This window comes from Peromyscus maniculatus, chromosome 6 (genome assembly GCF_049852395.1).
Source record: "Peromyscus maniculatus bairdii isolate BWxNUB_F1_BW_parent chromosome 6, HU_Pman_BW_mat_3.1, whole genome shotgun sequence".
NCBI classification, from domain to species: Eukaryota; Metazoa; Chordata; class Mammalia; order Rodentia; family Cricetidae; genus Peromyscus; species Peromyscus maniculatus.
Genome location: NC_134857.1, coordinates 133,022,892 through 133,045,939, shown reverse-complemented (window position 1 = coordinate 133,045,939; position 23,048 = coordinate 133,022,892).

Genomic DNA, 23,048 nt, shown 5'->3' with positions numbered 1-23,048 from the left:
TGCTCACTAAAAGACAATTCAAACACTATTATAGAGGGTCTGGGGAGATGGGTCAACAGTTAAGAGCATTGCTGCTCTTGCAGAGCACCTGATTCAGCACCCACATGGCAGCTCACAGTTACAGGGGATCCTCTTCTGACCTCCAGCACAAGATACACATGTGGTACACATACAAAATGCAGCCAAAACACTCATCCACATAAAATAAACTAAAACTAATAATACATTATTATAATATAGAACTAAGCTGACTCGACCACTAATTGGGTCTGAGGGTTCTCTGAAACAAGGAGAAGCCTAACCACTTACTCTGGGAATTCTAGTTTGGCTCACTCAATGTGCTATGGCTTCCCTAGTGGAGAGCAAGGGCACAGGAACACAGGTCTGATGGGGGAGGGAGATGATGCCTCCCTTTTCGCTACACTGAGTTTGAATGATCTAGGAGACACTTCTTTGAGAGAAATGGAAGCCAAAGAAAGGTTAGAAAGTCCGATATCTTGGTGGTTATGGCTGAAGCTTGGGACTGATTGACTGACATTGTTCTAGAGGACTTAGAAGCAGAGGGAGGGGAGTTCTGACATTCAAAAGGCAGCTCCAGTCTAGTGGGTCAACTGTTGAGTGGGGGTGAGCCTGGGCATGAAAAGATGAAGAAGTGTGATTAAGATTTTAGATTTTAGGGAGGAAAAAACACCATGATTTCAGAAGCCAAAGAGCTGTCAACAAAATGAGCCATTTAGACAACGTGAGAATTTTCAGGAAAGTAGTGAAAGCGTCTTGTGCAGTTGTTTGAGAGAATTGGCTGGATTGGAAAAGAGACTTCTTTTCAAGTGGTATGAAGGAGAGAGAGAGAGAGAGAGAGAGAGAGAGAGAGAGAGAGAGAGAGAGAGAGAGAGAGAGAGAGAGAGAGAGAGAGGAGAGAGAAAGAAGAGAGGAGAGGAAGGGAGGGAGGATGGGCAAAGAACCAAAGAACCAGGAGATTAATTAAAGAGTATCATTAAATTCCTATAAATGTTCAATATGTGCTTCATGAAGATTTGGGGTTCACCACATGTAAGAAATATGGGTGAAAGTTGGGTCATATTTACCTTCTTCAAAGTTTTTTTTCTAGTGATCATTATTTTTAAGATGTATATCAAAAGACTTTAAGTATAAAGTGGGTTTTCAAAGTACTTTATCTTTCCTTTAATGCCCATCTACTGCTCTTTCTGCCCCTTTAAGTCAGTCCTGTCCTCAATTCCCATGACAGCGGTAACCTATCGGAACTAAAGATCTGACCATCACATTACTCAGATGTTTGTGCCTTATGCACAACAATGTGGTCCCTGCTTGGTTTCAAACAACCCCTTAGCATGTGATCGTTGTATCTTCTGTGTACAGTGTAGTGGGAGTGGGAGAGGAGAGGAGGGAGGGGGAGGGGTAAATGCGTTCATGGAGTGTTGTGGCATGTATTCTAAGAGGACAGAGCTGAAACTGTGATATTTGACAGGAGAGCTAGAAAACTCGGTCTACAGAGTCCCCATCACAGTGACAGTGGACGCAAGTAGCGGGAGTGTGTCAGGGCCTGCCCATAGCTCTCAGCAATGCTTCACCTGCCGTAGACTTCCTCTTCTACATGGCCATGTCTTTGTGTCCTACTTTACTTCCCACTGCTGTGACAAACGCTGACCAAGAGCAACCTGGAGCGGAAGGGGTTTATTTCAGCTTACAGTTGCAGTCCATCACTGTGGAAAGTCAGGGAAGGAACCCAGGGAAGGAATCTGGAGGAGGAGCTGAGACAGAGGGCATGGGGCAGTGTTGCTTACTCTCTTACTCTTGGTTCAGTTTGCTTTCTTATACACCCAGGGCCACCTTTCCAAGGATGGAGTGTTTCCATATCAATTATCAATCAAGAAAATACTCCACAGGCTTTCCTGTAAGGCAGTTTGATGGGAGCATTTCCTCAGTTGAAGTTCTTTTTCCTCAGATGACTACGGTTTGTGTCAAATTGACAAAATCAAAACCCTAACCAAACACTTGGTATGTGCTGTTCTGACTAAATCCCACCCCTTTCCAAATCAGCCTGTGTATTCTCTGTCACCACACTCCAGGTTGTAGCTAGAGTTTTCCTGCCTGGCCACTAATCAGGACAAATCTTTGTCACCCGCCAGTCCCACAGCCGCTCAGACCCAACCAAGTAAACACAGAGACTCATATTGCTTACAAACTGTATGGCGGTGGCAGGCTTCTTGCTAACTGTTCTAATAGCTTAAATTAATCCATTTCCACAAATCTATACCCTGCTATGCAGCTTGTGGCTTACTGGCATCTTTTCATGCTGCTTGTCAGGGTGGCAGCTGGCAGTGACTCCTTCTGCCTTCCTGTTCTTTTATTTTTCCTCTCTGTTAGTCCCGCCTATACTTCCTGCCTAGCCACTGGCCAATCAGAGCAATTTGACATACAGACCCTCCCACAGCACAGCCAAGTGCAGACCATCTCAGACACCTGCACTCAGGCCCGTGGTCCTAATCATCCTCTATGTGGACCTGCTGGGTAAAGCCACGAGGAACTCAAGAACAGGCTCCCACAGGACATACAGAACATCCCACAGCACCAGGTGTTCCTTGAAACTTTCTCTTACCCCTAGGCTTCTGAGATGAGGTAAGTCCTCAGCTTGTAAACCCAGAGAATATTACAACTCCTTCTACAGAAGCATTGTTACACTGCTATTGGTTGGCTAGCTTCCAAAGAAGCATTATTTCATTGCTATTGGTTGGCTTGTATGGTGGATAGCTTGATTCAGTTTTGAAACAGGCTATCACTCTGTAATCCAAGTGTGGTGGTTTGAATGAGAATGGCTTCTGTATTCACCAAATGTGTGAATATTTGGTCCCCAGTTGGTGGAACTGTTTGGGAAGGATTAGAAAGTGTTGCCTTGCTGGAGGAGGTGTGTCACTGGGGGTGGGTTTTGAGGTTTCAAAGGCCCACATTATCCCGGTTAGCACTCTATCTACTTCCTGCTTTTCAATCAGATATAAGCTCTCAGCTACTCTCCTGCATCATGCATCCACCTGCTAACATACTTCCTGCAATGATGGTCATGGACTCACCCTCTGAAATGGTGAGCCCCAGGGAATTCTTCTATAGTTACTTTGGTCATGGTATCTCTTCACAGCAATCGAAAAGTAGCTGAAATACCAAGCTAAGCTTAAACTCACAATCTTCATGTCTCAGCCTCCCAAGTGCTGGGATCACGGCATGCATCACCACACCCTGCTCTACCTGGACAGAATTCCCACACATTTCTGTGCACGTGCCCTTCAAGAACAGGACATTTCTAAAGGCTCCCTTCAAGCTACATGCCTGACAGGAGGATAGCAAATGTCCGATAAATTAATAAATGAATACAAGTTGCCTGACGTGATAAATTGATTCTAGAACATTTTACAAGTTGGGATAAAAGGATGATACAGCCTTTATCTCCCTGGTCTTCTGCTCTGATGTGGATGACACTCCATTTCCACAGCAAAACCCCACTGCTATGGAATGTTCTGTAGGGCAAATGTGTTGTTCTGATTGGTCAATAAATAAAACAATGATTGGCCAGTGGCTAGGCAGGAAGTATAGGCAGGACTAACAGAGAGGAGAAAAGAAAGAACAGGAAGGCAGAAGGAGTCACTGCCAGCCACCGTCAGGACAAGCAGCATGTGAAGATCCCAGTAAGCCACGAGCCATGTGGCAAGGTATAGATTTATGGAAATGGATTAATTTAAGCTATAAGAACAGTTAGCAAGAAGCCTGCCATGGCCATACAGTTTGTAAGCAATATAAGTCTCTGTGTTTACTTGGTTGGGCCTGAGCGGCTGTGGGACTGGCGGGTGACAAAGATTTGCCCTGACTGTGGGCAAGGCAGAAAAACTCTAGCTACACCCCTCAACTGTTCACTCTCCTTGTGAAAACATATATGATCTGATTGTGCCCCACCAACCACCCCACATGCACGATTGAAAAACCTAATATTTTGTATGCTAATAAAAATATTCCAGGTACTGGAATATGTGTGTTATGACAGAAACTGATGAATTACTTGTTTAACATTAAGTCAATATTTATTACATGTGTACTCTCTACAAGGGAGTTTGCTGGGTGTAAGTATCAGCATGAAGGTTAAAGCCTCAGCCTCATGGACTCTGTTGAAGGAGGAAATGGTGAAGATAGAAGCTTATATGTGTTGTAACTTGGTGTAAATGCTATAGAAACTGTAGCTAGAGAGATGACCACAGGAGTCCTGATTTTTATTAAGGGGTCAGAGTAGGCGTTATGGTAACGTGTCGAAAGCTATGTCTAGGAACATTTAGGAAAGAAAGAAGAAAGCAAGGTTATTGCCTGCTAAGGAGAAGCACTCAAGAAGACCCTTGATGTGTTTAGAGCCTGATGAGGGGGAACAAGGCCCATGGGACGGGCTGTAAGAGGAACACAGAGGCTGCTATGCCAGGGTGAAGACTGTGGGATTATTTCTACAATAAAGGCAAATCACTGAAAAATTCCAAATAAGGGAAACATCTGCATTTTTATGTAGAAGATGTAAAAAGTCATTATGGAGGGGCAAGAGGGAACACAAGAGCCCAGAGAAAAGATCTGTTACCTGAGAATTGGGTTTGCTTAGGTGTGGTGTCTCATTCCTGTGATCCCAGCACCTGGGTGGCTGGAGCAGAGATCCAGTGAGTTTGAGGCCAGGGTGGACTACAGAGTGAGACCAACCAACCAACCTACCAACCAACCAATTAACCAACCAACCAACCAACCAACCAACCAACCAATCAGCATAACAAAGGGAAGAGAGATGCAGTGATAAACAAAAGGGGATAAGGGAAGGGAAAGGAAAATAAAACGAAATAATAGAGAGCTAGGAGCTGGCTCCCTGTCCGTGTAAATGGAAGCCTAGAAGAGAGAACCTTGGTGAGGTCAGAGCTGCAGCTTCTTCTTCTGAACCATCCACAGGTGGCGGCCATAGGATAACGCCTGCACTAACTGTCCCTGGTCCAGGTTTCAGGAAGGAACAAGGAGGAAGCATTAAAGCCAAAATCAGAACACGTCAGCATCCATCCTGATCAACTTTATTTGAAAGACTTTCCCAGAATCCCACCAAACCATTTTTACTTATATTTCACTATCCAGAACTGCATAACATAGCCACCTCTATTCATAAGAGAACCTGGAAAGTGTGAATTAAAAAACGAACAAACAAACAAAATACCTATTGGGTCTTTTCTGTTCCAGTCCAGACAAAATCAGGCTTAGTAAGGAAGAATCTTAAATACTTGAAGGCAGCAGACTGACTTTCTCCTTCCACCTCTTGGAAGGGTGGCTAAGCATGGTTTACTGGTCAGGGGAGGTTGCACTGTGTTAACTGAAGCTCACTGCTGTATCTGAGTTCAAGTGTGGGACGGGAATGTGCTTGAGTGTATACCATTAAGCAAGAGGCCCAGCAGACACTGAAAATCATCTCATCTAAAACCCACCAAGCCCATTTTTAACTTGCTTCCTTGAGATAGATTCCTTTGCAGCTATGATAATGATTGATCATCTGGTCACATGATATGTCTGTCATCCAAAGCTACTCATATTTGGGACACAGAAGTGGTTAATGTGCAGTGGCATCTCTGGACTCAGAGGATAGAGGGGGACTTACTAGCTTTTCTGGTAGCAATTGACAACTCAGCAATCTGGTCCATGGGGCTATGCCAGCCTTGTTCTAAGCTCAATAAGTAGGAAATGGGATGGGCAGGGGAGTGGGGGGGGCATGTTATGGATCTCTTTTCCTGTTTGTTAATCTAACTGTGGTGTTCATGATTTTGAGGCACTCAAAGTTATTCTTCTAGCTATCCTATAGAGTCAGGCCTGCTCTTTCTTTAATATTCTACACAGCTAGGGTGGATTCACTGTGTAAAATTTGACCAGCACTGGGAGTACGAACCTATGGCACTGTACTATATGCAGATGCTGACACTGAATACAGATGTTTATAATACATTGAACACATTCACTTTCACTCAGAGCTGAGTACCGACTACCTATTTAAATCACCTCTTATTATCTCAGAGTCTTCAGCCTTAACACACCCAGACCAGACACTCCTGATATTTACCTTTCAATATTGAATTTCTGTGATATAAAAATTTGAGAGGCTTTGTAGACATTCCGTTCAACACATACTGCCATTCTATAATCGTACTCTATTTTCCCCTTAAATGTTTCTGTGCTTCAGGAGTGGCTCTCTATTTCTACTGTCTCTGTCCTTGTCTAAGTTACCTTGTTCTCAATTCTCAACAGCTAACAGCAAAGGCCTAAAGGACTTGACCTAATTGCACCTTCTCTGGACTCTTGAAATCTGTTTTTCACAGTTTGCCTCAGTTTTCAGTATGGAATGTGACCAAGTTTCCCAATATTTAAAGTCCTCAGTGGGTTCACATTGATCTTGCGATTATTACAGGCATAGTAATTCATCCAAAAGACTTTCACAGTCTGGCCCTTGACAGCTGTATTAGTTATTTTTCTGTTGCTATGATTAAAAACATCATGACCAAAAGCAACTTAAGAAAAAAAGGGTTTAATTTGGCTTATGCTTCTTCAGGAATAGAGTTCATGTTTGGGAAAGTGTGTAACTGCACCATAAACTGGAGTGATCACATTTCACACCAGAAGAAGAGGGAGTGAGAAAGAAGTGAGGTGGGGTTCCAAACCTTTAAAGATGCCAAACCTTTAAAGATACACTTCCTCCAGCAAGTCTCCACCTCCTAAAGGTGCCAAAGTTTTCCCAAAGAGCATTTCTAAGTGGGAACCGAGTGTTCAAATACCTACGCCCATGTGGAGGATTTCTCACTGAAACCATTATACCAGCCTTTCCGAACACCTTTGTCCCTTGCGCTCTGTCAATCCACTGACTCGCCACCTTCAAGTAGGCATTCCATTCTCCTTATGTATTTTGTCACCTTCTTCTAAAATGTCCTTCCTTACCCTCTTTCCTGGGGAGCTTGTGTGTCTCCCTCAGATCTCACCTTAAACATAATTCCCTACTTGACTAGGGTCAGAAAATCATGTATTATAGCTTTTATTACATTGACAGCTTTTAACTTACTGGTTATTATTGGTTAATACTTAGCTAAGCCACCTAGCCTACCCATTCCACGTGAAAAGGAACAATGTTTGATTTGGTTCCCTCTCTACTATATATTGGTATAATTCATATTCCTTTGATTACTGAGGTTGAATAAACACAAAACCTTTTGAATAGTGAAGAAAAGCATGAATGAGCCAGGTAGTTTCCCACACAATTGATAATCTTTGTGTGAAATTCACAAAGCTGGATGATTTCTGAATGTACAGATTGTTCCCACAAATGATACATGGCTCAAGTAGATGGTGTCTGAATCTAAGGCCTGGATTCCTCCATCTTCAGCATGCTGACTTTGTCTCTCAGATGAGACACTTCATCTATAACAGTGCTTTGTAAGAAATGTATTGTGTGGTGTATTTTTTTAAACATTATCATCTGGACTGGGAGAATGAGCAAAAAATAGTAGTGAACAAAGGACCCACTACAGATACAAACCCCAAGTAATGAAGAGAAATCCCTGGCATCCCCCTGTCTGCCCCACACCACACTGTCCAGTATTCTCCTTCTCCAGATCAGCTGGCAGTCTCAAGAACTGAAGGTTTTATTAGGTATCCTGTGATAGCAACTACTCAGACCACAACTCATCCTGATTATTAATATATCTTGAGTATTTCTATAATGAAGAGTGTTTTGATCCAAAACAGATAGTAATTGTGGTAGTTTCAATGTAATTGGTCCCCATAAGCTCATAAGGAGTAGCACTATTAGGAGGTGTGGCTTTGTTGGAGTAGGTGTGGTCTTGTTGGAAGAAGTGTGTCACTGTGAGGCCAGGCTTTAGGTGTCCTATGCTCAAGATATAGCCCAGTGTCACTGCTTATTTTCTGCTTCCTTCTAAACAAGATGTAGCTAGCACCATGTCTGTCTGCATGCCACCATGATTCCAGCCATGATGATAATGGACTAAATCTCTGAAAGCCACCTCAATTAAATGTTTTCCTTTGTAAGAGTTGCCATGGTCATGGTGTCTCTGCACAGCAATAGAAACCCTAACTAAGATAGAAGTAAAACTTGATTCTTGTCATCTCAGGAATCCATAAGTCATCAAAGATACATTGTTATAGATCAAGAATCAAGACGTAGGAAGATGACTGCAAAAGGAAGCTACCTGTCCCTTTCTTATCTCCCAGGGATGTGTCCTAGATTTCTGACCTACACCAGCCAATTACTTTGATTTGGAGCTGAGAGTAGGCAGGCTCCAGGTTAGCACATGGTCCACCCCCTCTCCTTGGCAGAAAGAGAAAATGTGAAATTCTTTGGGATCTCAAAAAGATCCTCCTCTTGAAGACAGTTACAAGTAGACTGGGTTCTGAGATGTGCTATGACAGCCAAGGGAAGCAAGGACTCTGGGGACTGAGGGACATGGCTTCCTGGATGTTGCAGGAATCTTAAAAGTTCTTATTAATAAAATCAAACCTGAGGCCAGTAATTGGGGTCCATGCTGGTAGATCAGAGAGACAGAATAAGCCACAGCTATCTCACCTCACCGGATCCTCATCTGGTCTTGCCTCCTCAGACTGGAGGCCTCTGAGTCCTCTCAGCTGAACTGTGTTGCTCCAAAGCCTGAAAGCTTAACCAGCCAAATCTTAACCAGCCAAATGCCTCTAGTTTCTGGTCCTCAGCCTTATATATCTTTCTACTTTCTACCACCACTCCCTGGGATTAAAGGCTGGCTTTCTGGGATTAAAGGCGTGTCACCATGCTTGGCTGTTTCCAATGTGGCCTTGAACTCACAGAGATCCAGAGGGATTTCTATCTCTGGAATGCTAGGATTAAAGGTGTGAGTGCCACCATTTTCTAGCCTTTATATCTAGTGGCTGTCTGTTCTCTGACCCCAGATAAATTTATTAAGGTACACAATATTTTGGGGAACACAATACCACCACAGTCTTCCATTTCAAATGAAGACAGGCAAGAAACAAAATCAGGACAAAATCTCCAGCATATAAACCAAATTTGTTTGTTTGGTTTTTTTTTTGTTGTTGTTTTTGGTTTTTTGTTGTTGTTGTTTTGTTTTGTTTTGTTTTGTTTTTTTGATAGGATTTCTCTGTATAATAACCCTGGCTGTCCTGGAACTCACTTTGTAGACCAAGCTGACCTCGGACTCTCAGAGATCCAGCTGCCTCTGCCTCCTAAGTGCTGGGATTAAAGGCGTGCGCCACCACTGCCCGGATGATACAAAGCAATTTGTAAGTAGTGATGGGTGGAAAGCACACTCTGCTTCAGTGCTTTATTTTTTTAAATATTACTTTTCTTCCGGGCGTTCAAATGAAATGACAGTATTAAGAAGCAGAAAGACACTAGGTGGAAACTAGACACTAGTGATGAGTAATCTTGATTTGGTTTAGAGCAGGTAGATTTACTCCCTTTGTTTTATGTGACTACTCCAGTGTGGCTGTTAACCATCTAAAACCGACAATTCTGTGGTTTTCTCAGATGTAATGCTGTTCCTTTATCATACTGCAGAGTCTTCAGAAATAGCCTGGTATTTCATTATGTGGCTGTTTCTATTCCATGTACCCCCACCTTAATCGGCATGTCCTCGTCGTATTGACTAGTTTCATGGTAAGCGTGCTTGTTGCTTTTGTTGGTGTCTGTCCTTGTTTCCCTGGGCTAGGCTTGGGAAGGTGGCTTTGCATCACAGGAGTGGAAACGAAGGTTTGCAGCACCAACTCTGAAACGGCCTTCTTTCTACTGACAGCATGGGTTCCCTTCGAACACCAGGAATTAAAAGTCCTAATCATACTCATATTAATTTACTTTTTCTTCAAGATTATTCAAGATGGTTGATTAGAATATTGTATTTGTTGTTTGTATTTCTTCTTTTGTAGTTTAATATGCCTTTGGCCCATTTTTCTATATTTGATAATATTGATTTTCTTAAAAACTGATGTGAATCCCCTATTCTAGCTGTATGCAGATAGATTATATTGATATACATACATGTTCTTGGTTTTTAAGACAAACTCTCTATGTGAAACTCAAATTTTCCCTGAACTCAGGATCTCCCTCCCTCAGCCCCCAAGAGCAGAGATTTACAGGCACAAGCTGTCACACAGAGTTACTTCAGTAACACTCACTGAATAAACAAAGATGAGTACAGTTTAGAGAATGCCAGGAAGTCTGCTACAAACCAGGTGCTCCGGTTCTCCTGATGTGCTTCTGACCTTCTCTTTGATTCACTGCAATCTTTCTTTTGATGAATCTCCACTGATATCCAAAATACTCAGCTCCAACCCATGGCCCTTATATGCATGGGGTATGATTGCTCATGAGACCAAGGAGCGTGAATAGTGCTCTTGTGTGGTGATACTGCGTTCCCCAAAATATTGTGCACCCTAATAAACTTATCTGGGGTCAGAGAACAGAACAGCCACCAGATACAGAGGCCAGAAAATGGTGGCACTCACACCTTTAATCCTAGCGTTCCAGAGGCAGAGATCTGCCTGGATCTCTGCGTGTTCAAGGATACAGCCGAGCATGGTGACTCATGCCTTTAATCCCAGGGAGTGATGGCAGAAAGCAGAAAGGTATATAAGGCATGAAGATCAGGAACTAGAAGTTTTTGGCTGGTTAAGCTTTTAGGCTTTCGAGAAGCAATTCAGCTGAGATCCATTTGGATAAGAACACAGAGGCTTCAGTCTGAGGAAACTGGATCAGCTGAGGAATTGGCTCTGAGGTGGCTGTGGCCTGTTTTGCTTCTCTGATCTTCCAGCATTCGCCCCAATACCTGGCTCCAGGTTTGTTTTTATTAATAAGAACTTTTGAGATTCATGCTACATCTGGCACCAACGTTTGTGGTATGAATTCATAAAAACAAAAACAAAAACAAAAACAAACAAACAAAAAAAAACTGCTTGCCTGTGGCCTTGTGGGCCCCAGCTCAGGAGCTACACTCAGCTGGTTGTGGTGGCACATGCCGGTAGGATTTACTGAAGGAGGGAGAGGTAGGAGGATCCCGAGTTTGAGGCTTGGGAGACGCTTTGGCCCGGGCTGAAACACAAACAGTGGTGGGACCATGGAGGCAGAGGCTCCTGCTCCGAGTTGCTGGCTCCTTCTTATTGGTGACTGCAGTGATGCTGCTACCTGGGACGAAGGGTTTACTGCTGCTGGTTCAGAGAAGAATTGCCAGGACCATCAAGTTACAAGAAAGCATCAGCAAAGGTCAGTTTGGAAAAGTTTGGCAAGACAAATGGTGGGGAGAAATTACTGGGAAGATTTTTCTCTTCTAGGGAAGAACATTCATGGTTCCAAGAGACAGACATTTATCAGACTGTGATTGCTCCAAACCACAGAGGAGGCACCAAAAAGAAAAAAAAAAAATTCTAAAGGGAACCATGACCACGCCTAACAGCAACTTTGAAATCTTCAAAAGGTGATGGGATCCCACAATGATGATTCCACATGGACTATGGTAAAGCCATTAACACCACAAAAAGATTGACTTTGGACTACAAACTATTCAGGACATTTTCGAGATGGCTAGCTGAGATGATCCAGCCTGACAGACTACTCGAACAAGGACTTGTGACAAGCCCTGAACTTTCCCATTATGCAGCGACTGGACAAATGATACAGGACTTGACAATTAACCCCAAAATTTTCTTTTCAGAATTTAAAGATGACTTCACCCGCAGAAAGCAGGAAGTAATTTTAAGAAAACGATGCCCACAATTCCAAGAGGTGGGATGGGAGGTTTTTGGTTGTTCAATGACTTATGGATATTGTCATTGTTTATGATGGTTGGTTACAAGTTATTAATTGTTAATGGTCAAGAAAAAAGCTGAACAAGGAGATTAGATTCAGAGTATTTTTAAAGAAAAAGGAGAATATAGATATGAGGTAGATCACTGACTCTATTCTGAGAAAAAAAGATAAAGAAATAATAGGATAAATGGGTAGTTCACTGAATCTACTCTAAAAAGAAAAAGGGGAAGATATAAAAGTGAGAAAAGGTAGATTATTGAATCTATTATAAGAAGAAAAAAGAAAGAATATGGATATGATAAGATAAAAAGGGAGATTATTGAATCCACTTTTTAAAAGGAACTACTTGTGTTAAATAGGATAAGTAATGAAAAATTTTTTGTCTGAGTTTATCAAATATTACTGGACTGGACATTGTTAATATATATAATGGAGGGTTTTTTTTTTGACTGAATCTGTCAAATGTTAATGGACTAGACATTGTTAATGTAGTTCTTGACTATAAATATTGTATATACTTATTGGATATAGTTTTTCTTGCATTAGTTATAAGCTTTTTAAAATTTTAGACAAAAAAAGGGGAAATGTGGTGATACTGTTTTCCCCAAAATTTTGTGCACCCTAATAAACTTATCTGGGGTTGGAGAACAGAACAGCCACCAGATACAGAGGCTAGAAAATGGTGGCACTCACACCTTTAATTCTAGCATTCCAGAGGCAGAGGTCCACCTGGATCTCTGCGTGTTCAAGGATACAGCCAAGCATGGTAATTCACGCCTTTAATCCCAGAAAGTGAGTCTTTAATCCCAGGGAGTGATGGCAGAAAGCAGAAAGATATATAAGGAGTGAAGACCAGAAACTAGAAGTTTTTGGCTGGTTAAGCTTTTAGGCTTTCGAGAAGCAGTTCAGCTGAGATCCATTTGGATAAGAACACAGAGGCTTCAGTCTGAGGAAACTGGATCAGCTGAGGAACTGGCAAGGTGAGGAAGCTGTGGCTTCTTCTGCTTCTCTGATCTTCCAGCGTTCACCCCAATACCTGGCTCCAGGTTTGTTTTTATTAATAAGAACTTTTAAGATTCCTGCTACACTCTTGACATAGACAGAGATAGGTAATTTATGCTGGTTCTAATCCAGGAAAATTGTCATCACTAACTCTAAAATACGGACAAAGGCCCAACTTTGGACTTGAAAGGAACAACCAAGAAAACACCAACATATTTTAACCAATGGTCTATATTAAACCAGCACTCCAACAATGCAGAATATAAAGGATAGATGATAGATAGGTAGATAGATGATAGATAAATGATATATAGAGATAAATAGAGAATAGACAGATAGAGGAATAGAAGATTAGATAGATAGATGGATCCTAGAAGAAAAGCAGAGTTCCAAGGACCCTCCAGGTTCAAAGGGAATTATAGTATTCACCTACATAGTAAGAATTCCACTTAACTTCTCATGAGGGTGTTGGATAGTTGTGTGTTAAAATAAAAACACCAGCAGGTATGCAAATTAAGATGAGAAGACTTTAGGAATATTTTCTGTGTTATCTTATAATGCTCAGGTGATGGGTGCCTAGAAAAATTACCCATGACCTAGAAAATAAAAAAAATATTCCCAAGGCATGAAGAGGAATAAAAATCAAATATTAAGAATATCCTGGAAGGTGAGAGTTGGATGTTTTATTTCCAGCCTTAGGCTACTATATTTTTTCAGTGAATAACTACTTCTTATAATCAGATAAATCATAAAGCTATAAAAAGTGGTAATTGACAAGTTCAACAAATCTAAGGAAATTAAAGCAAGGAGAAAATAATATAAAGAAATAATGTTTTATGAGGGGAAGCCTTGTAAGCCTATACTCTACTAACATCAAAGAAGCAAGATATGCATTTAGTCATGAGGTGAGTTCTCCTTCGCTGTCTACAAGGAACAGCTATGGGTGTGGAATGTTGAGTATGACACCTTCTGGCTGAGCACTTTTAGAAAATTCCCTAGGTGCTGGGAAGCTGGCTCAGTGGGTAGTGTTTGCTGTGCGAGCATGAAGACGTGAGATACTGGCATGATGGTGTGCCCCTATCATCCCCCAGGAAGGGAGGCAGAGGCAGGTATAACCTAGAGGCTCACTGGCCAGCCAATCTAGTTGAAATGGCAGGCTTCAGATTCACACGGGCACACACGGACACACACACATGGACACATACACACACACACACACACACACACACACACACACACACACACACACGGACATGGACACACACGTCCATATACAAATGCGCACACACACACACATCCATAACATACACATACAAATAAATAATAAAATAATTTTAAAAGGCCATAGTCTCTAATCCTTTAGCCTCCTCACATATAAACTACAATAACATACACTTATAGAAAACACAAATTAGTAATAAGATATAAATGTATTTAGCAGTTGACATAAAGTGCCCAGTAAATGGAGAAGTATCATTTTTGTTATCATCATTGTGTCATGGAAATGGCACAGTTTGCCGGGCCTGGTGATTCTGCAGAACACTCAGACTTCCTAGAGCGGAAATCCATGAGACAAGCCTTGCAGCTAGCACATAGCCGAGGATGCCTTTCTGTAAATACTTTCTACAGTGGCTGGAGAGATGTCTTGGTGATTAAGAGTTCTCTTGGGCTTTTGACCCCAAAGGGTTCAAGTCCACGACGGCAGAGTGGAGGTCCCATGCATGGTGGCTGCAACAAGCTGAGAGTTCACATCTCGACTCTCAAGCAAGAAACAGACATGGCGCTGAGAATGGTCCAGTCTTTCAACTCCCAAAGCCTGACGCCGGTGACACACTTCCTCCAGTAAGGCCACCCTTTCTCAACCGCCTGAACAATGCCAACGGGGACCAAGTATTCCAATCATCCCATCACGGCTGCCAATCACTGACCAACAGAAGATAGCAAATCTGATGAAGGCAGACACTGTACCCCATGGAGGGAACAGCCCAACTCCTCAAGGACAACACTGGGGCCTGGAGGGAAAGAATCCCAAGGCCCCAGCACCTGATGTGGGTGTCCCACGGGAGGTGAGGCCACGTTCCAGGAAAGACATCACCGTGCACAGAGGGAGGAGCGTGAAGGGTGAAGGGCACAGCTAACAAGGACACGGTGATTTAACACGGCGGCGGCGGCGGCATGTGCTTAACCACTGTGAGAAGAATCAGTGAAGATGAGCAAGAGCCGAGCTAGGACAGCAAGCACGCTGCTCTGAGGGGTTTCAGGTTATCTTGAAAATGGACAGGAGAACCTGTAGAGCCTGAAGGGGAGGAGATGGGTAGTTTTGCACTGTTGCTGCCAGCTGGCTGGAGGACGTCTTTGAGGTAGCCACCATAGTGGTGCGGGCACATGAAGCAGTCACGGTGAGGAAGCGCAGTGACCTCAGTGCAGGGCTGCAGGACTGCAGGAAGGAGGCTGGCTCCTGAGCTGTCTGGGAAACACAAGCCAGGAGGGTGCAGCATCAGCATTGCACACCCTCAGCAAACTGAAAACAACTGCACTCTCTCCTAGTCTCTGCGCCTCAGCTAAAAAGTCATTTCCAGAGGTCCAGTCAAGGATAACCTTATTGAGAACCAGGGCTCCCTGCGTCCTGACTGTGGACGCAACATGACCATCAGCCTCCTGCTCCTGACACCGTACCATGGTGGACTGTATCTCCTGGAGCTGTAGGCCAAAGTAAACTCTTCCTTCCTTAAAAATTAATTAACCACAATGACAGGTATGAGTGAACAGCACTGAAGAGGTTGAGGCAAGAGGACTCCAAGTTTCAGGCTAGCTTGGGCTACACAGAGAACCTGTCTCAGAGGCAAACTTAAAAAAATAAAAATACAAACAAACAAACAACTTCCCCCTCTGTTTCTGACTCATCTTCCTCTTGGTCTTTTTCACAATAGCGAACTGCATTGGGAGTTGTTCACATATTTGTCCGCTGTCACTGTTTCCCTCATGTCACATTCGGTGAGTGCCGGGGGCACACATTCGGTGAGTGCCGGGGGCACGCATGGGACTGCATTCGGAGGCTGACCTCACACGTCACTACAGGGCCCAGAACTCCTGAGTAATTACATTCACATTTTCCCATGGGCAGAGAGAAGATGAGGGTGCCAATGACCAAATTAGAAAATACAAAAGAAGTGACAGATTCTTGTGAAGACAGAAGAGAATTGCTTTGGAAGGGAACAATTTTAGCAGGAGCCTGTAGAAATTACAACTGGGAATATCTAGTGGCCAATAGATTAAACAAGTACAAGACTCGGGGCACAGATGTGGGCTGGAAACGGGGACATAAAAGCCAGAATGTTAGACGGTAGCATTGAATCCAGTCACCTGATAACCACTGCTCCAAGGGGAGGAGATGCTAAAATCCTTGTGTAGCTCAGCAGGCTTATGCTCTATTGAGAGGGACAATTGGCTGGGCAAGCATCATGCCCAAGCATCCATAGTGCCTCCCAGACAAAGAGAGCACCTTTAAGTATCTGTGATGCCTGCCGGACAAAGGGAGCACCTTTAAGTATCTGTGGTGCCTGCCGGACAAAGGGAGCACCTTTAAGTATCTGTGGTGCCTCCCAGACAAAGAGAGCACCTTTAAGTATCTGTGGTGCCTGCCGGACAAAGGGAGCCCCTTTAAGTATCTGTGGTACCTCCCAGACAAAGGGAGCATCTCTTCTGACCCAAGAGCAGTGTCAGCTACAGAGCTTGTCAATATGAGTGAAGAGCACCCCAGACTAAAAACATGGAGCACTTAGCATAAGCAAAGCCCAACATTCAATCCCCACCACTGTGGCAAAATGAAACCAGTAGAAACATCCAGTAAAACAAGAATATTCAAGAAAAAGAGTAGAAAAGGCAGCCACAGACAGCCTGGCTCTCCCCCGGCTGGGCTGCAGGGCTCTGCACTGTGTGTGACCTCAGCTGAGAAACTGAGGAAGGCTGCATGTGGACTCCAGGATGCAACTTCAAGTCCCAGTTCCTACATTTGCTTACTACCTGTCACCCCCAGATAAGTTTAACTCTGCAGGCCTGGTGGTTTTCGCTTTTAAAATTGAGGAAATCAAAGTAGCTTCTCCACAGGTTTCTAGAGAAGATTAGATGAAATGACATAACTAACATTTGGCACAGCCCTCAGTGCAGAGCAAACCCCAGGAAACACCATCTTCGTAACAGCCAAGTGGGCCCTCGTGTGCCACCACAAGACTCTTCACGTGGAGTATGCGCTGTCCCTGGTGGAGCGTGCTGACAGCAGAGTGTTAGCTGTCAGCTTCCACAGCCCCGTTGTCTACATTCACAAAGCCACCTCTCTTAGGTGACAATCCTTTCTGAGAGTGTGCCAGTTTTCCTCAACCCTTTAAGCATTCAGAAGTCCCCACTTTAAAAACCATCCATCCATCCTGCTTTGTTTAACTGTGAGGAAGAGGACGTTCTCCAACACAAAATGTGTTTCTCTCCAGCAGGGCCCAGTTTCTCTAAGTCACTAGGTGAGTAACTGTATACATACAACATCATGAGACATGATGTACCTGCTAAGGAGGGCAGGAAGCCTGCCACAGAGGCACAGAGAGACATCATCAACATGGAACTCACAGGCTGGAGTGCATCATGGGACTGATTCTGAGGATGTCTGATCAAAGAAGCGTACTGCGTGACAAGGAAGAGCTTATGGATTTAGGAGCACTTTCCCAGGATATAAGATTTAACACTCTGGCAAGGATCTGGGGGGATGATGTGAGTATCTTCCTGGGATAACACCTAGAGGATGGTGAAGATGCTGATCCATTCAAAGAGCTGGAATAACCGTGGCAGATGGTAACATACAGGAATGAGACTGGAGGAATTGAGCCAAGCAAAGCAGATACACCACATGAGGCTGAGCACGCTTTGTGACTGGAGTCCGTGGTGCAGAGCAGTAAGGACTGCACTGTGAGATGATGGCCAGTGTCGCAGCCCAGTGGTGGCTGCTCTACAGCTCAGCAAGGACAGTGGAGAGCTGTTACAGTGCTAACCTCACAAAGTGTGGGAATGATAGGACCACGAAATGTCAAGCCTGGATGGGTTCAATTATGACAAATGTTGGGTCTTCAGCCTCAACTACAGAGGCCATGGAGGTACTTAATTGTGTGTTTCATGCCAGAGGGGAGAACAAATGAGTATTTAAAAAAAAAAGATACTCTTCATATACATAATCAAAATCAAAAGATGCCAAGGATAGATGAAGTAGTACCTCGAAGAGATGAGATTCGAAGAGTTATCTCAGGAGAAGGTTGGGCTTCTCTGTCCAGTGTCCAGGTTGTAGACCCAGATCTACTGGCTCAAGGCAAGAAAGCCCTATGATGTCATTCAATGGTCATGCATGCCATGACCCCCTTTCACAACTGACTTCACTGAAAACTCTTCTGACTCCAAGTGTGTGGAGTCTTCTCACCCATCAATTTACCCTCTCCTAACAGGAAGATGTCCTCCTCAATGCTGACTGTCTGGCACAACTCCCAAACCTCACCTATTGAAGTCTCAGAGCCATAAGCCATGTGCACTTCGTCTGCTAAGCCCAGGGTCTCCCATCCTTCTCACCAACCAGCTATAAATTGAGAGTTCCCATGACCTCTTTCTTAGGGTGAACAATCTGCTGTAATGGTTCACAGAACTCACAAGACAATTCACTTATTACCTGTTAATTATAAAGAACACAACTGGGGAATTGTCCATGGAAGAGCAACATGGGGCGAGTATGGCCCAGCGGGGTGCAGAGCTTCCACTCAGCCCCCACGGGGTGTAACAGCGAACGTCCACTCTCTGCATTCTCTGCCTTAGCTTTGCTCCGGGAATCTATCACATAGACAAGGCCGATCAATCATTCAGCACTGATGACTGGACTCAAACTCTGACCCCTCTCTCCTCCCTGCAGTTAAGATGGAAGTTCCAAACCTCTGATCACATGGTTGGTAGCTCTAACAACCTCAGCTTGACATACTGAAACTATCCAGGGACACACCAAGAATCACCTCACTAACAAACCCAGGCATGGCTGAAAATGATTATTAATAACAGAGATCACCCTTTCACTTGGGAAATCAAGGGCATTTTAATAGATCCAAGCCAAGAATTAGACATGAAAAATAAGTGTGTGTATGACATATAAAAACATATATATGACATTTTTATCATAATATTTCATTCTCAAAGTGGCATCCATTTACTTTAGCAACTGTACAGTAAAGAAAGGATATTACCCAAACATTTGGAGAATTCTTAGACAAGAAGTCTTTGTTGACATTGATATTCGGAGACATAATGTGGCATTATGATCCTCTACTAGCATGAAGATAAAGAACCACCAGGCAGTAAATCTAGCCCTAGTCCAGGGTCCATGAAGTCTATGAATTATTTAGCACTCATTCTTAGTCCCTATGATAGCTAATCTTGATTGTCAACTTGATGGAATTAGAATCACCATGGAAACAAACCTTCAGGTATACCTGTAAGGGGGTCTATAGATTGAGTTAACTGAGGCAAAATGATCCATCCAAAATATGGAGTCCTGAATTGGATGAAAAGGAGAAATCTAGATAAGTATGAGCATCCATGACCCTTTGCTTCCTGACTGTAGATGCAGTGTGACCAGCCACTTCAAGTTTCTGACACCAAGTCTTCTTTACCACGATGGACCGTACTCTAAGTGTGAGCCAGAGTAGTACTCTTGTCAGGAATTTTGTTACAGCAATGAGAAACACAACTAATTCAATACCTGAGTGTGCACACACACGATATAGGTATGACCATAGCCAATAGTTGGCATAATTAATATTATCAAGAGCTAGCATATGGGGAAAAGCCAAATAGAAGCCTCTGAAATTGTCCCACACTCTAAGCATAAGATAAGGAACTAAAAATATCATGTCTCAGGCAGAATGGCAGGAAGCAGTGCCACTTCCAGACCTAAAGGATGTGGTGTTAGCCATCCTGTCACCACCTTATTTAATTCACAAGTCTGGCCTCTATAATGAAGCAGATGGACCCTGGAGGAGGAGTACACACTGGTGAAAAGCTGGAAAGCAGGAGCCTTGGTTGCAGCTGCTGTGCTGGATACGTTATCTACGGTAGTGCAGATTAGCACAGGCTCAGATACAGGCTGCACAGCTATTGATCTGGCAAACGAATTCTTTCCCGGCCCTATCAGAAAAGAGGATCGGGAGGAGCTGCACTGACTTGAACAGACATGTGTTTGCAGTCTCGCCTAGGGCACTGTGGAGGAGACAGCCCACGGTGCAACAGGCGACCATGTGGTCAGATTTGCTCATCATGACCTGGATGCTCTCAGACTCACCAGCTCATAAAATTGAATGGGCTCAGCAGCAATCCACCTTAAATTAGAAGTGGTTCAAGAAGTCGAAAGGCCTGTGGCTTCCCACCTACTCTTTTGCACCAGCATGTGTCCTTTCCCAGCCACTCTGCAGCAGCTTCCGCCCCATGGGAGACCACTCGTGACCCATTTGAGATGTGGGATAGACTCTGAGCTCTGGTTCACAGAGAGGGCAGTGTGGTACAGGAGTGAAGGCTAACAGTGAAGGTGGCGGCCTACAGCGTCACTTGGAGATAACTAAACAAAGGTTTGGATAATGTCTCTCTAAACAAAGGTTTGGATAATGTCGCAGTGAGTTTTTCCATTTCTGTGACTGAACACTTGACAAGAACCAATGTAAGAAAGAATGGTTTATTGGTGCTCACAATTTGAGGGTGCAGTACTCCGTGCTGGGAGGGCAAAGTGACGGCAGCGGCTCTTGGCCATAATGGAAGGAGCAGGAAGCTGACTGCTCACATCCTGGGAGACCAGGAGACAGAGACGAGACAAAAGTGGTCCAATATAACCCTCGAGGCTGGCCCACAGGAGAATATACACCCCAGATGCTCTCTGATGATCACCTGCAGGGGATCCTTAAATAGCATCACCAGCTGGGGACCAAATATTCAAACACATAAGCCTGTGGGAGACACTGCACAGATATCCTTGAAGAGGCAGATTACTGGGGCATCCAGTTTGTGTTAAAGAGAACTGGCTCCAGGTGAGAACGTGAGTGAAGTCCCAGAAAGGGGCAGATGGCTTCGGCTTAGCTGAGGAGAGAAAGGACAAAAATGAGGACATGAGGAGAAGAATCTCCAAAGCATCGAGTGTGGAGGCTGAGGCCCAGTGGATGATAATTCACTGAGGTTGTATCGAATCCTGCTTCCGCACACAATCTCTCCACCTGCCTGTTATGTCCCCACATGTTGAGTCCAAGAAAACAGCCCAGTAAACATGCAGGTCACGCACAGAAACACCTGAAATACTGAAGTCACCTCTCTGCGCTGGACTGTGCCCCTGTGCCTGGCACTGCCATATAGTAACATGTAAGATGGTTTTCATGAACACCCGAGGGGTAACGACTGGACACCAAGCAAGTGGTTTGGACAGAGGTCTCCAATGAGTGATTTCTGAGCTCTGTACCCCAGTGCCAATTCTTGCCTTCTTGGCTATACTACAGGTCCAAGAGCCTAAGAAGGGCCTAGAACAAAGAGGATTGTTTATGTGCATTTTGTTACAACTACACACACACACATACACACACACACACACACACACACTGCAACAGGCATGCCAAACACACAGATGTTGGAGTTTGGACAACTACGCTGCCTACTAATAATCTGCAAATCAATCACTATCGTAACAGTAAAATTACAAAAGACTAGCTATTGGAAGGGCCAAGTGGTGGTGGCACATGCCTTTAATCCCAGCACTTGGGAGGCCAGCCAAGTTCGAGGCCAGCCTGATCTACAAAGTGAGTCCAGGACAGCAAGGACTAAACAGAGAAACACTGTTTTGAAAAATCAATAAACAAACAAACAAATAAAAAGTAAATGAATGAATGAATGATTGAATGAACGAACGAACAAACAAATAAATAGAAAGAGTAGCTATTGGACTTAGAGAAACACATCATCTTAGAGAAAAATGGTACGTCATATATAAACTTCTTTTCTTGAAAATTAATTCTACTTCATAAGCAGAACTTCCTGGCTTCAGATGGCTATTCCAGATGTCCAGATGTCCACAGGGTTGTGCAGAGCTTGGAATTGGGCAAGCATTGGAATGGCTTCCTTAAATTAACTCTGTGATGTTTTTATTTGTAAGTTAATTAAAATAGAGTGATTCTATTTTAAAAATTAGTATTACTTTGCTGTCACAGTATCCCTGGCCTAAAATTCTTTCACAAATGCTCACATGCAATGCTTCAGGACAGTTGAAAATGTCTTACATATTATAAAAGCCTTTTTTTTTCAAACACTTAAGATAACAGAATACATTTTATTAAAATATATGCAGTGTTAGCTGCAAAAGAAATGAGGCAAAGGTGGGCAGTCTGAACGGTGTCCTTGGCGAGAGGCTGGAGGTCTTCTGCAAGGTCACCCTTCTGATACAGCAGGCCTGGGAGCTGCCTACTGGGGTCCAGCTCTCTTCCTACCCTGCCCTCACCCTGCACCTGCCTGAACAGGGGAAGAGCTGGAAAGCCTCCCGGCACCTGGTGGGACAACATGAAGCTAGTTTTCACCAAGATCACTTCTTTCATAGATGAGCCAAAGTAACCAGATTCAGGCCTTTAAATGATTCACAGAACTCTGATGACTCTGATGTGTCCAGCAGCAGCAGCTGCACCTTGCCTTGATGGTTTAACATGTGACACTTGTCTGTGCCCTTAGGAACACAGTACTTGAATAGCTAATAGCCTCCTCCTAATTCAATGCCCCAGTACTACTACCTAAATAATATTTCCTAAAGTTTTAAATAGTCCCTATTATTGATCCATTTGTTATTTGTTTAATGTTTAACTGTATGGTTATGTTTACTGGTTATAAAAGTGATTTCTTCACTCTAACAATGCAGAAGTAAGAAGTCCTGGTCCTCCCCTTCATATTCCATCCACATGGCATCAGCAGCAGGCAACGTTGGGAAGGTTTATACACATTTATATGCATCAATCTTTCTGCAGACGGGAGCAGAAGGGCACCCAATTTTCACATTTTCCCTCTTTTTCCAGACGGGCCTTGTTTTTGGTGTGCTGTGTTTTACAGATTTTTCTTTCTGTTCCCCTGATCCAATCCTTTCTGGTTCCTCCAATGATGT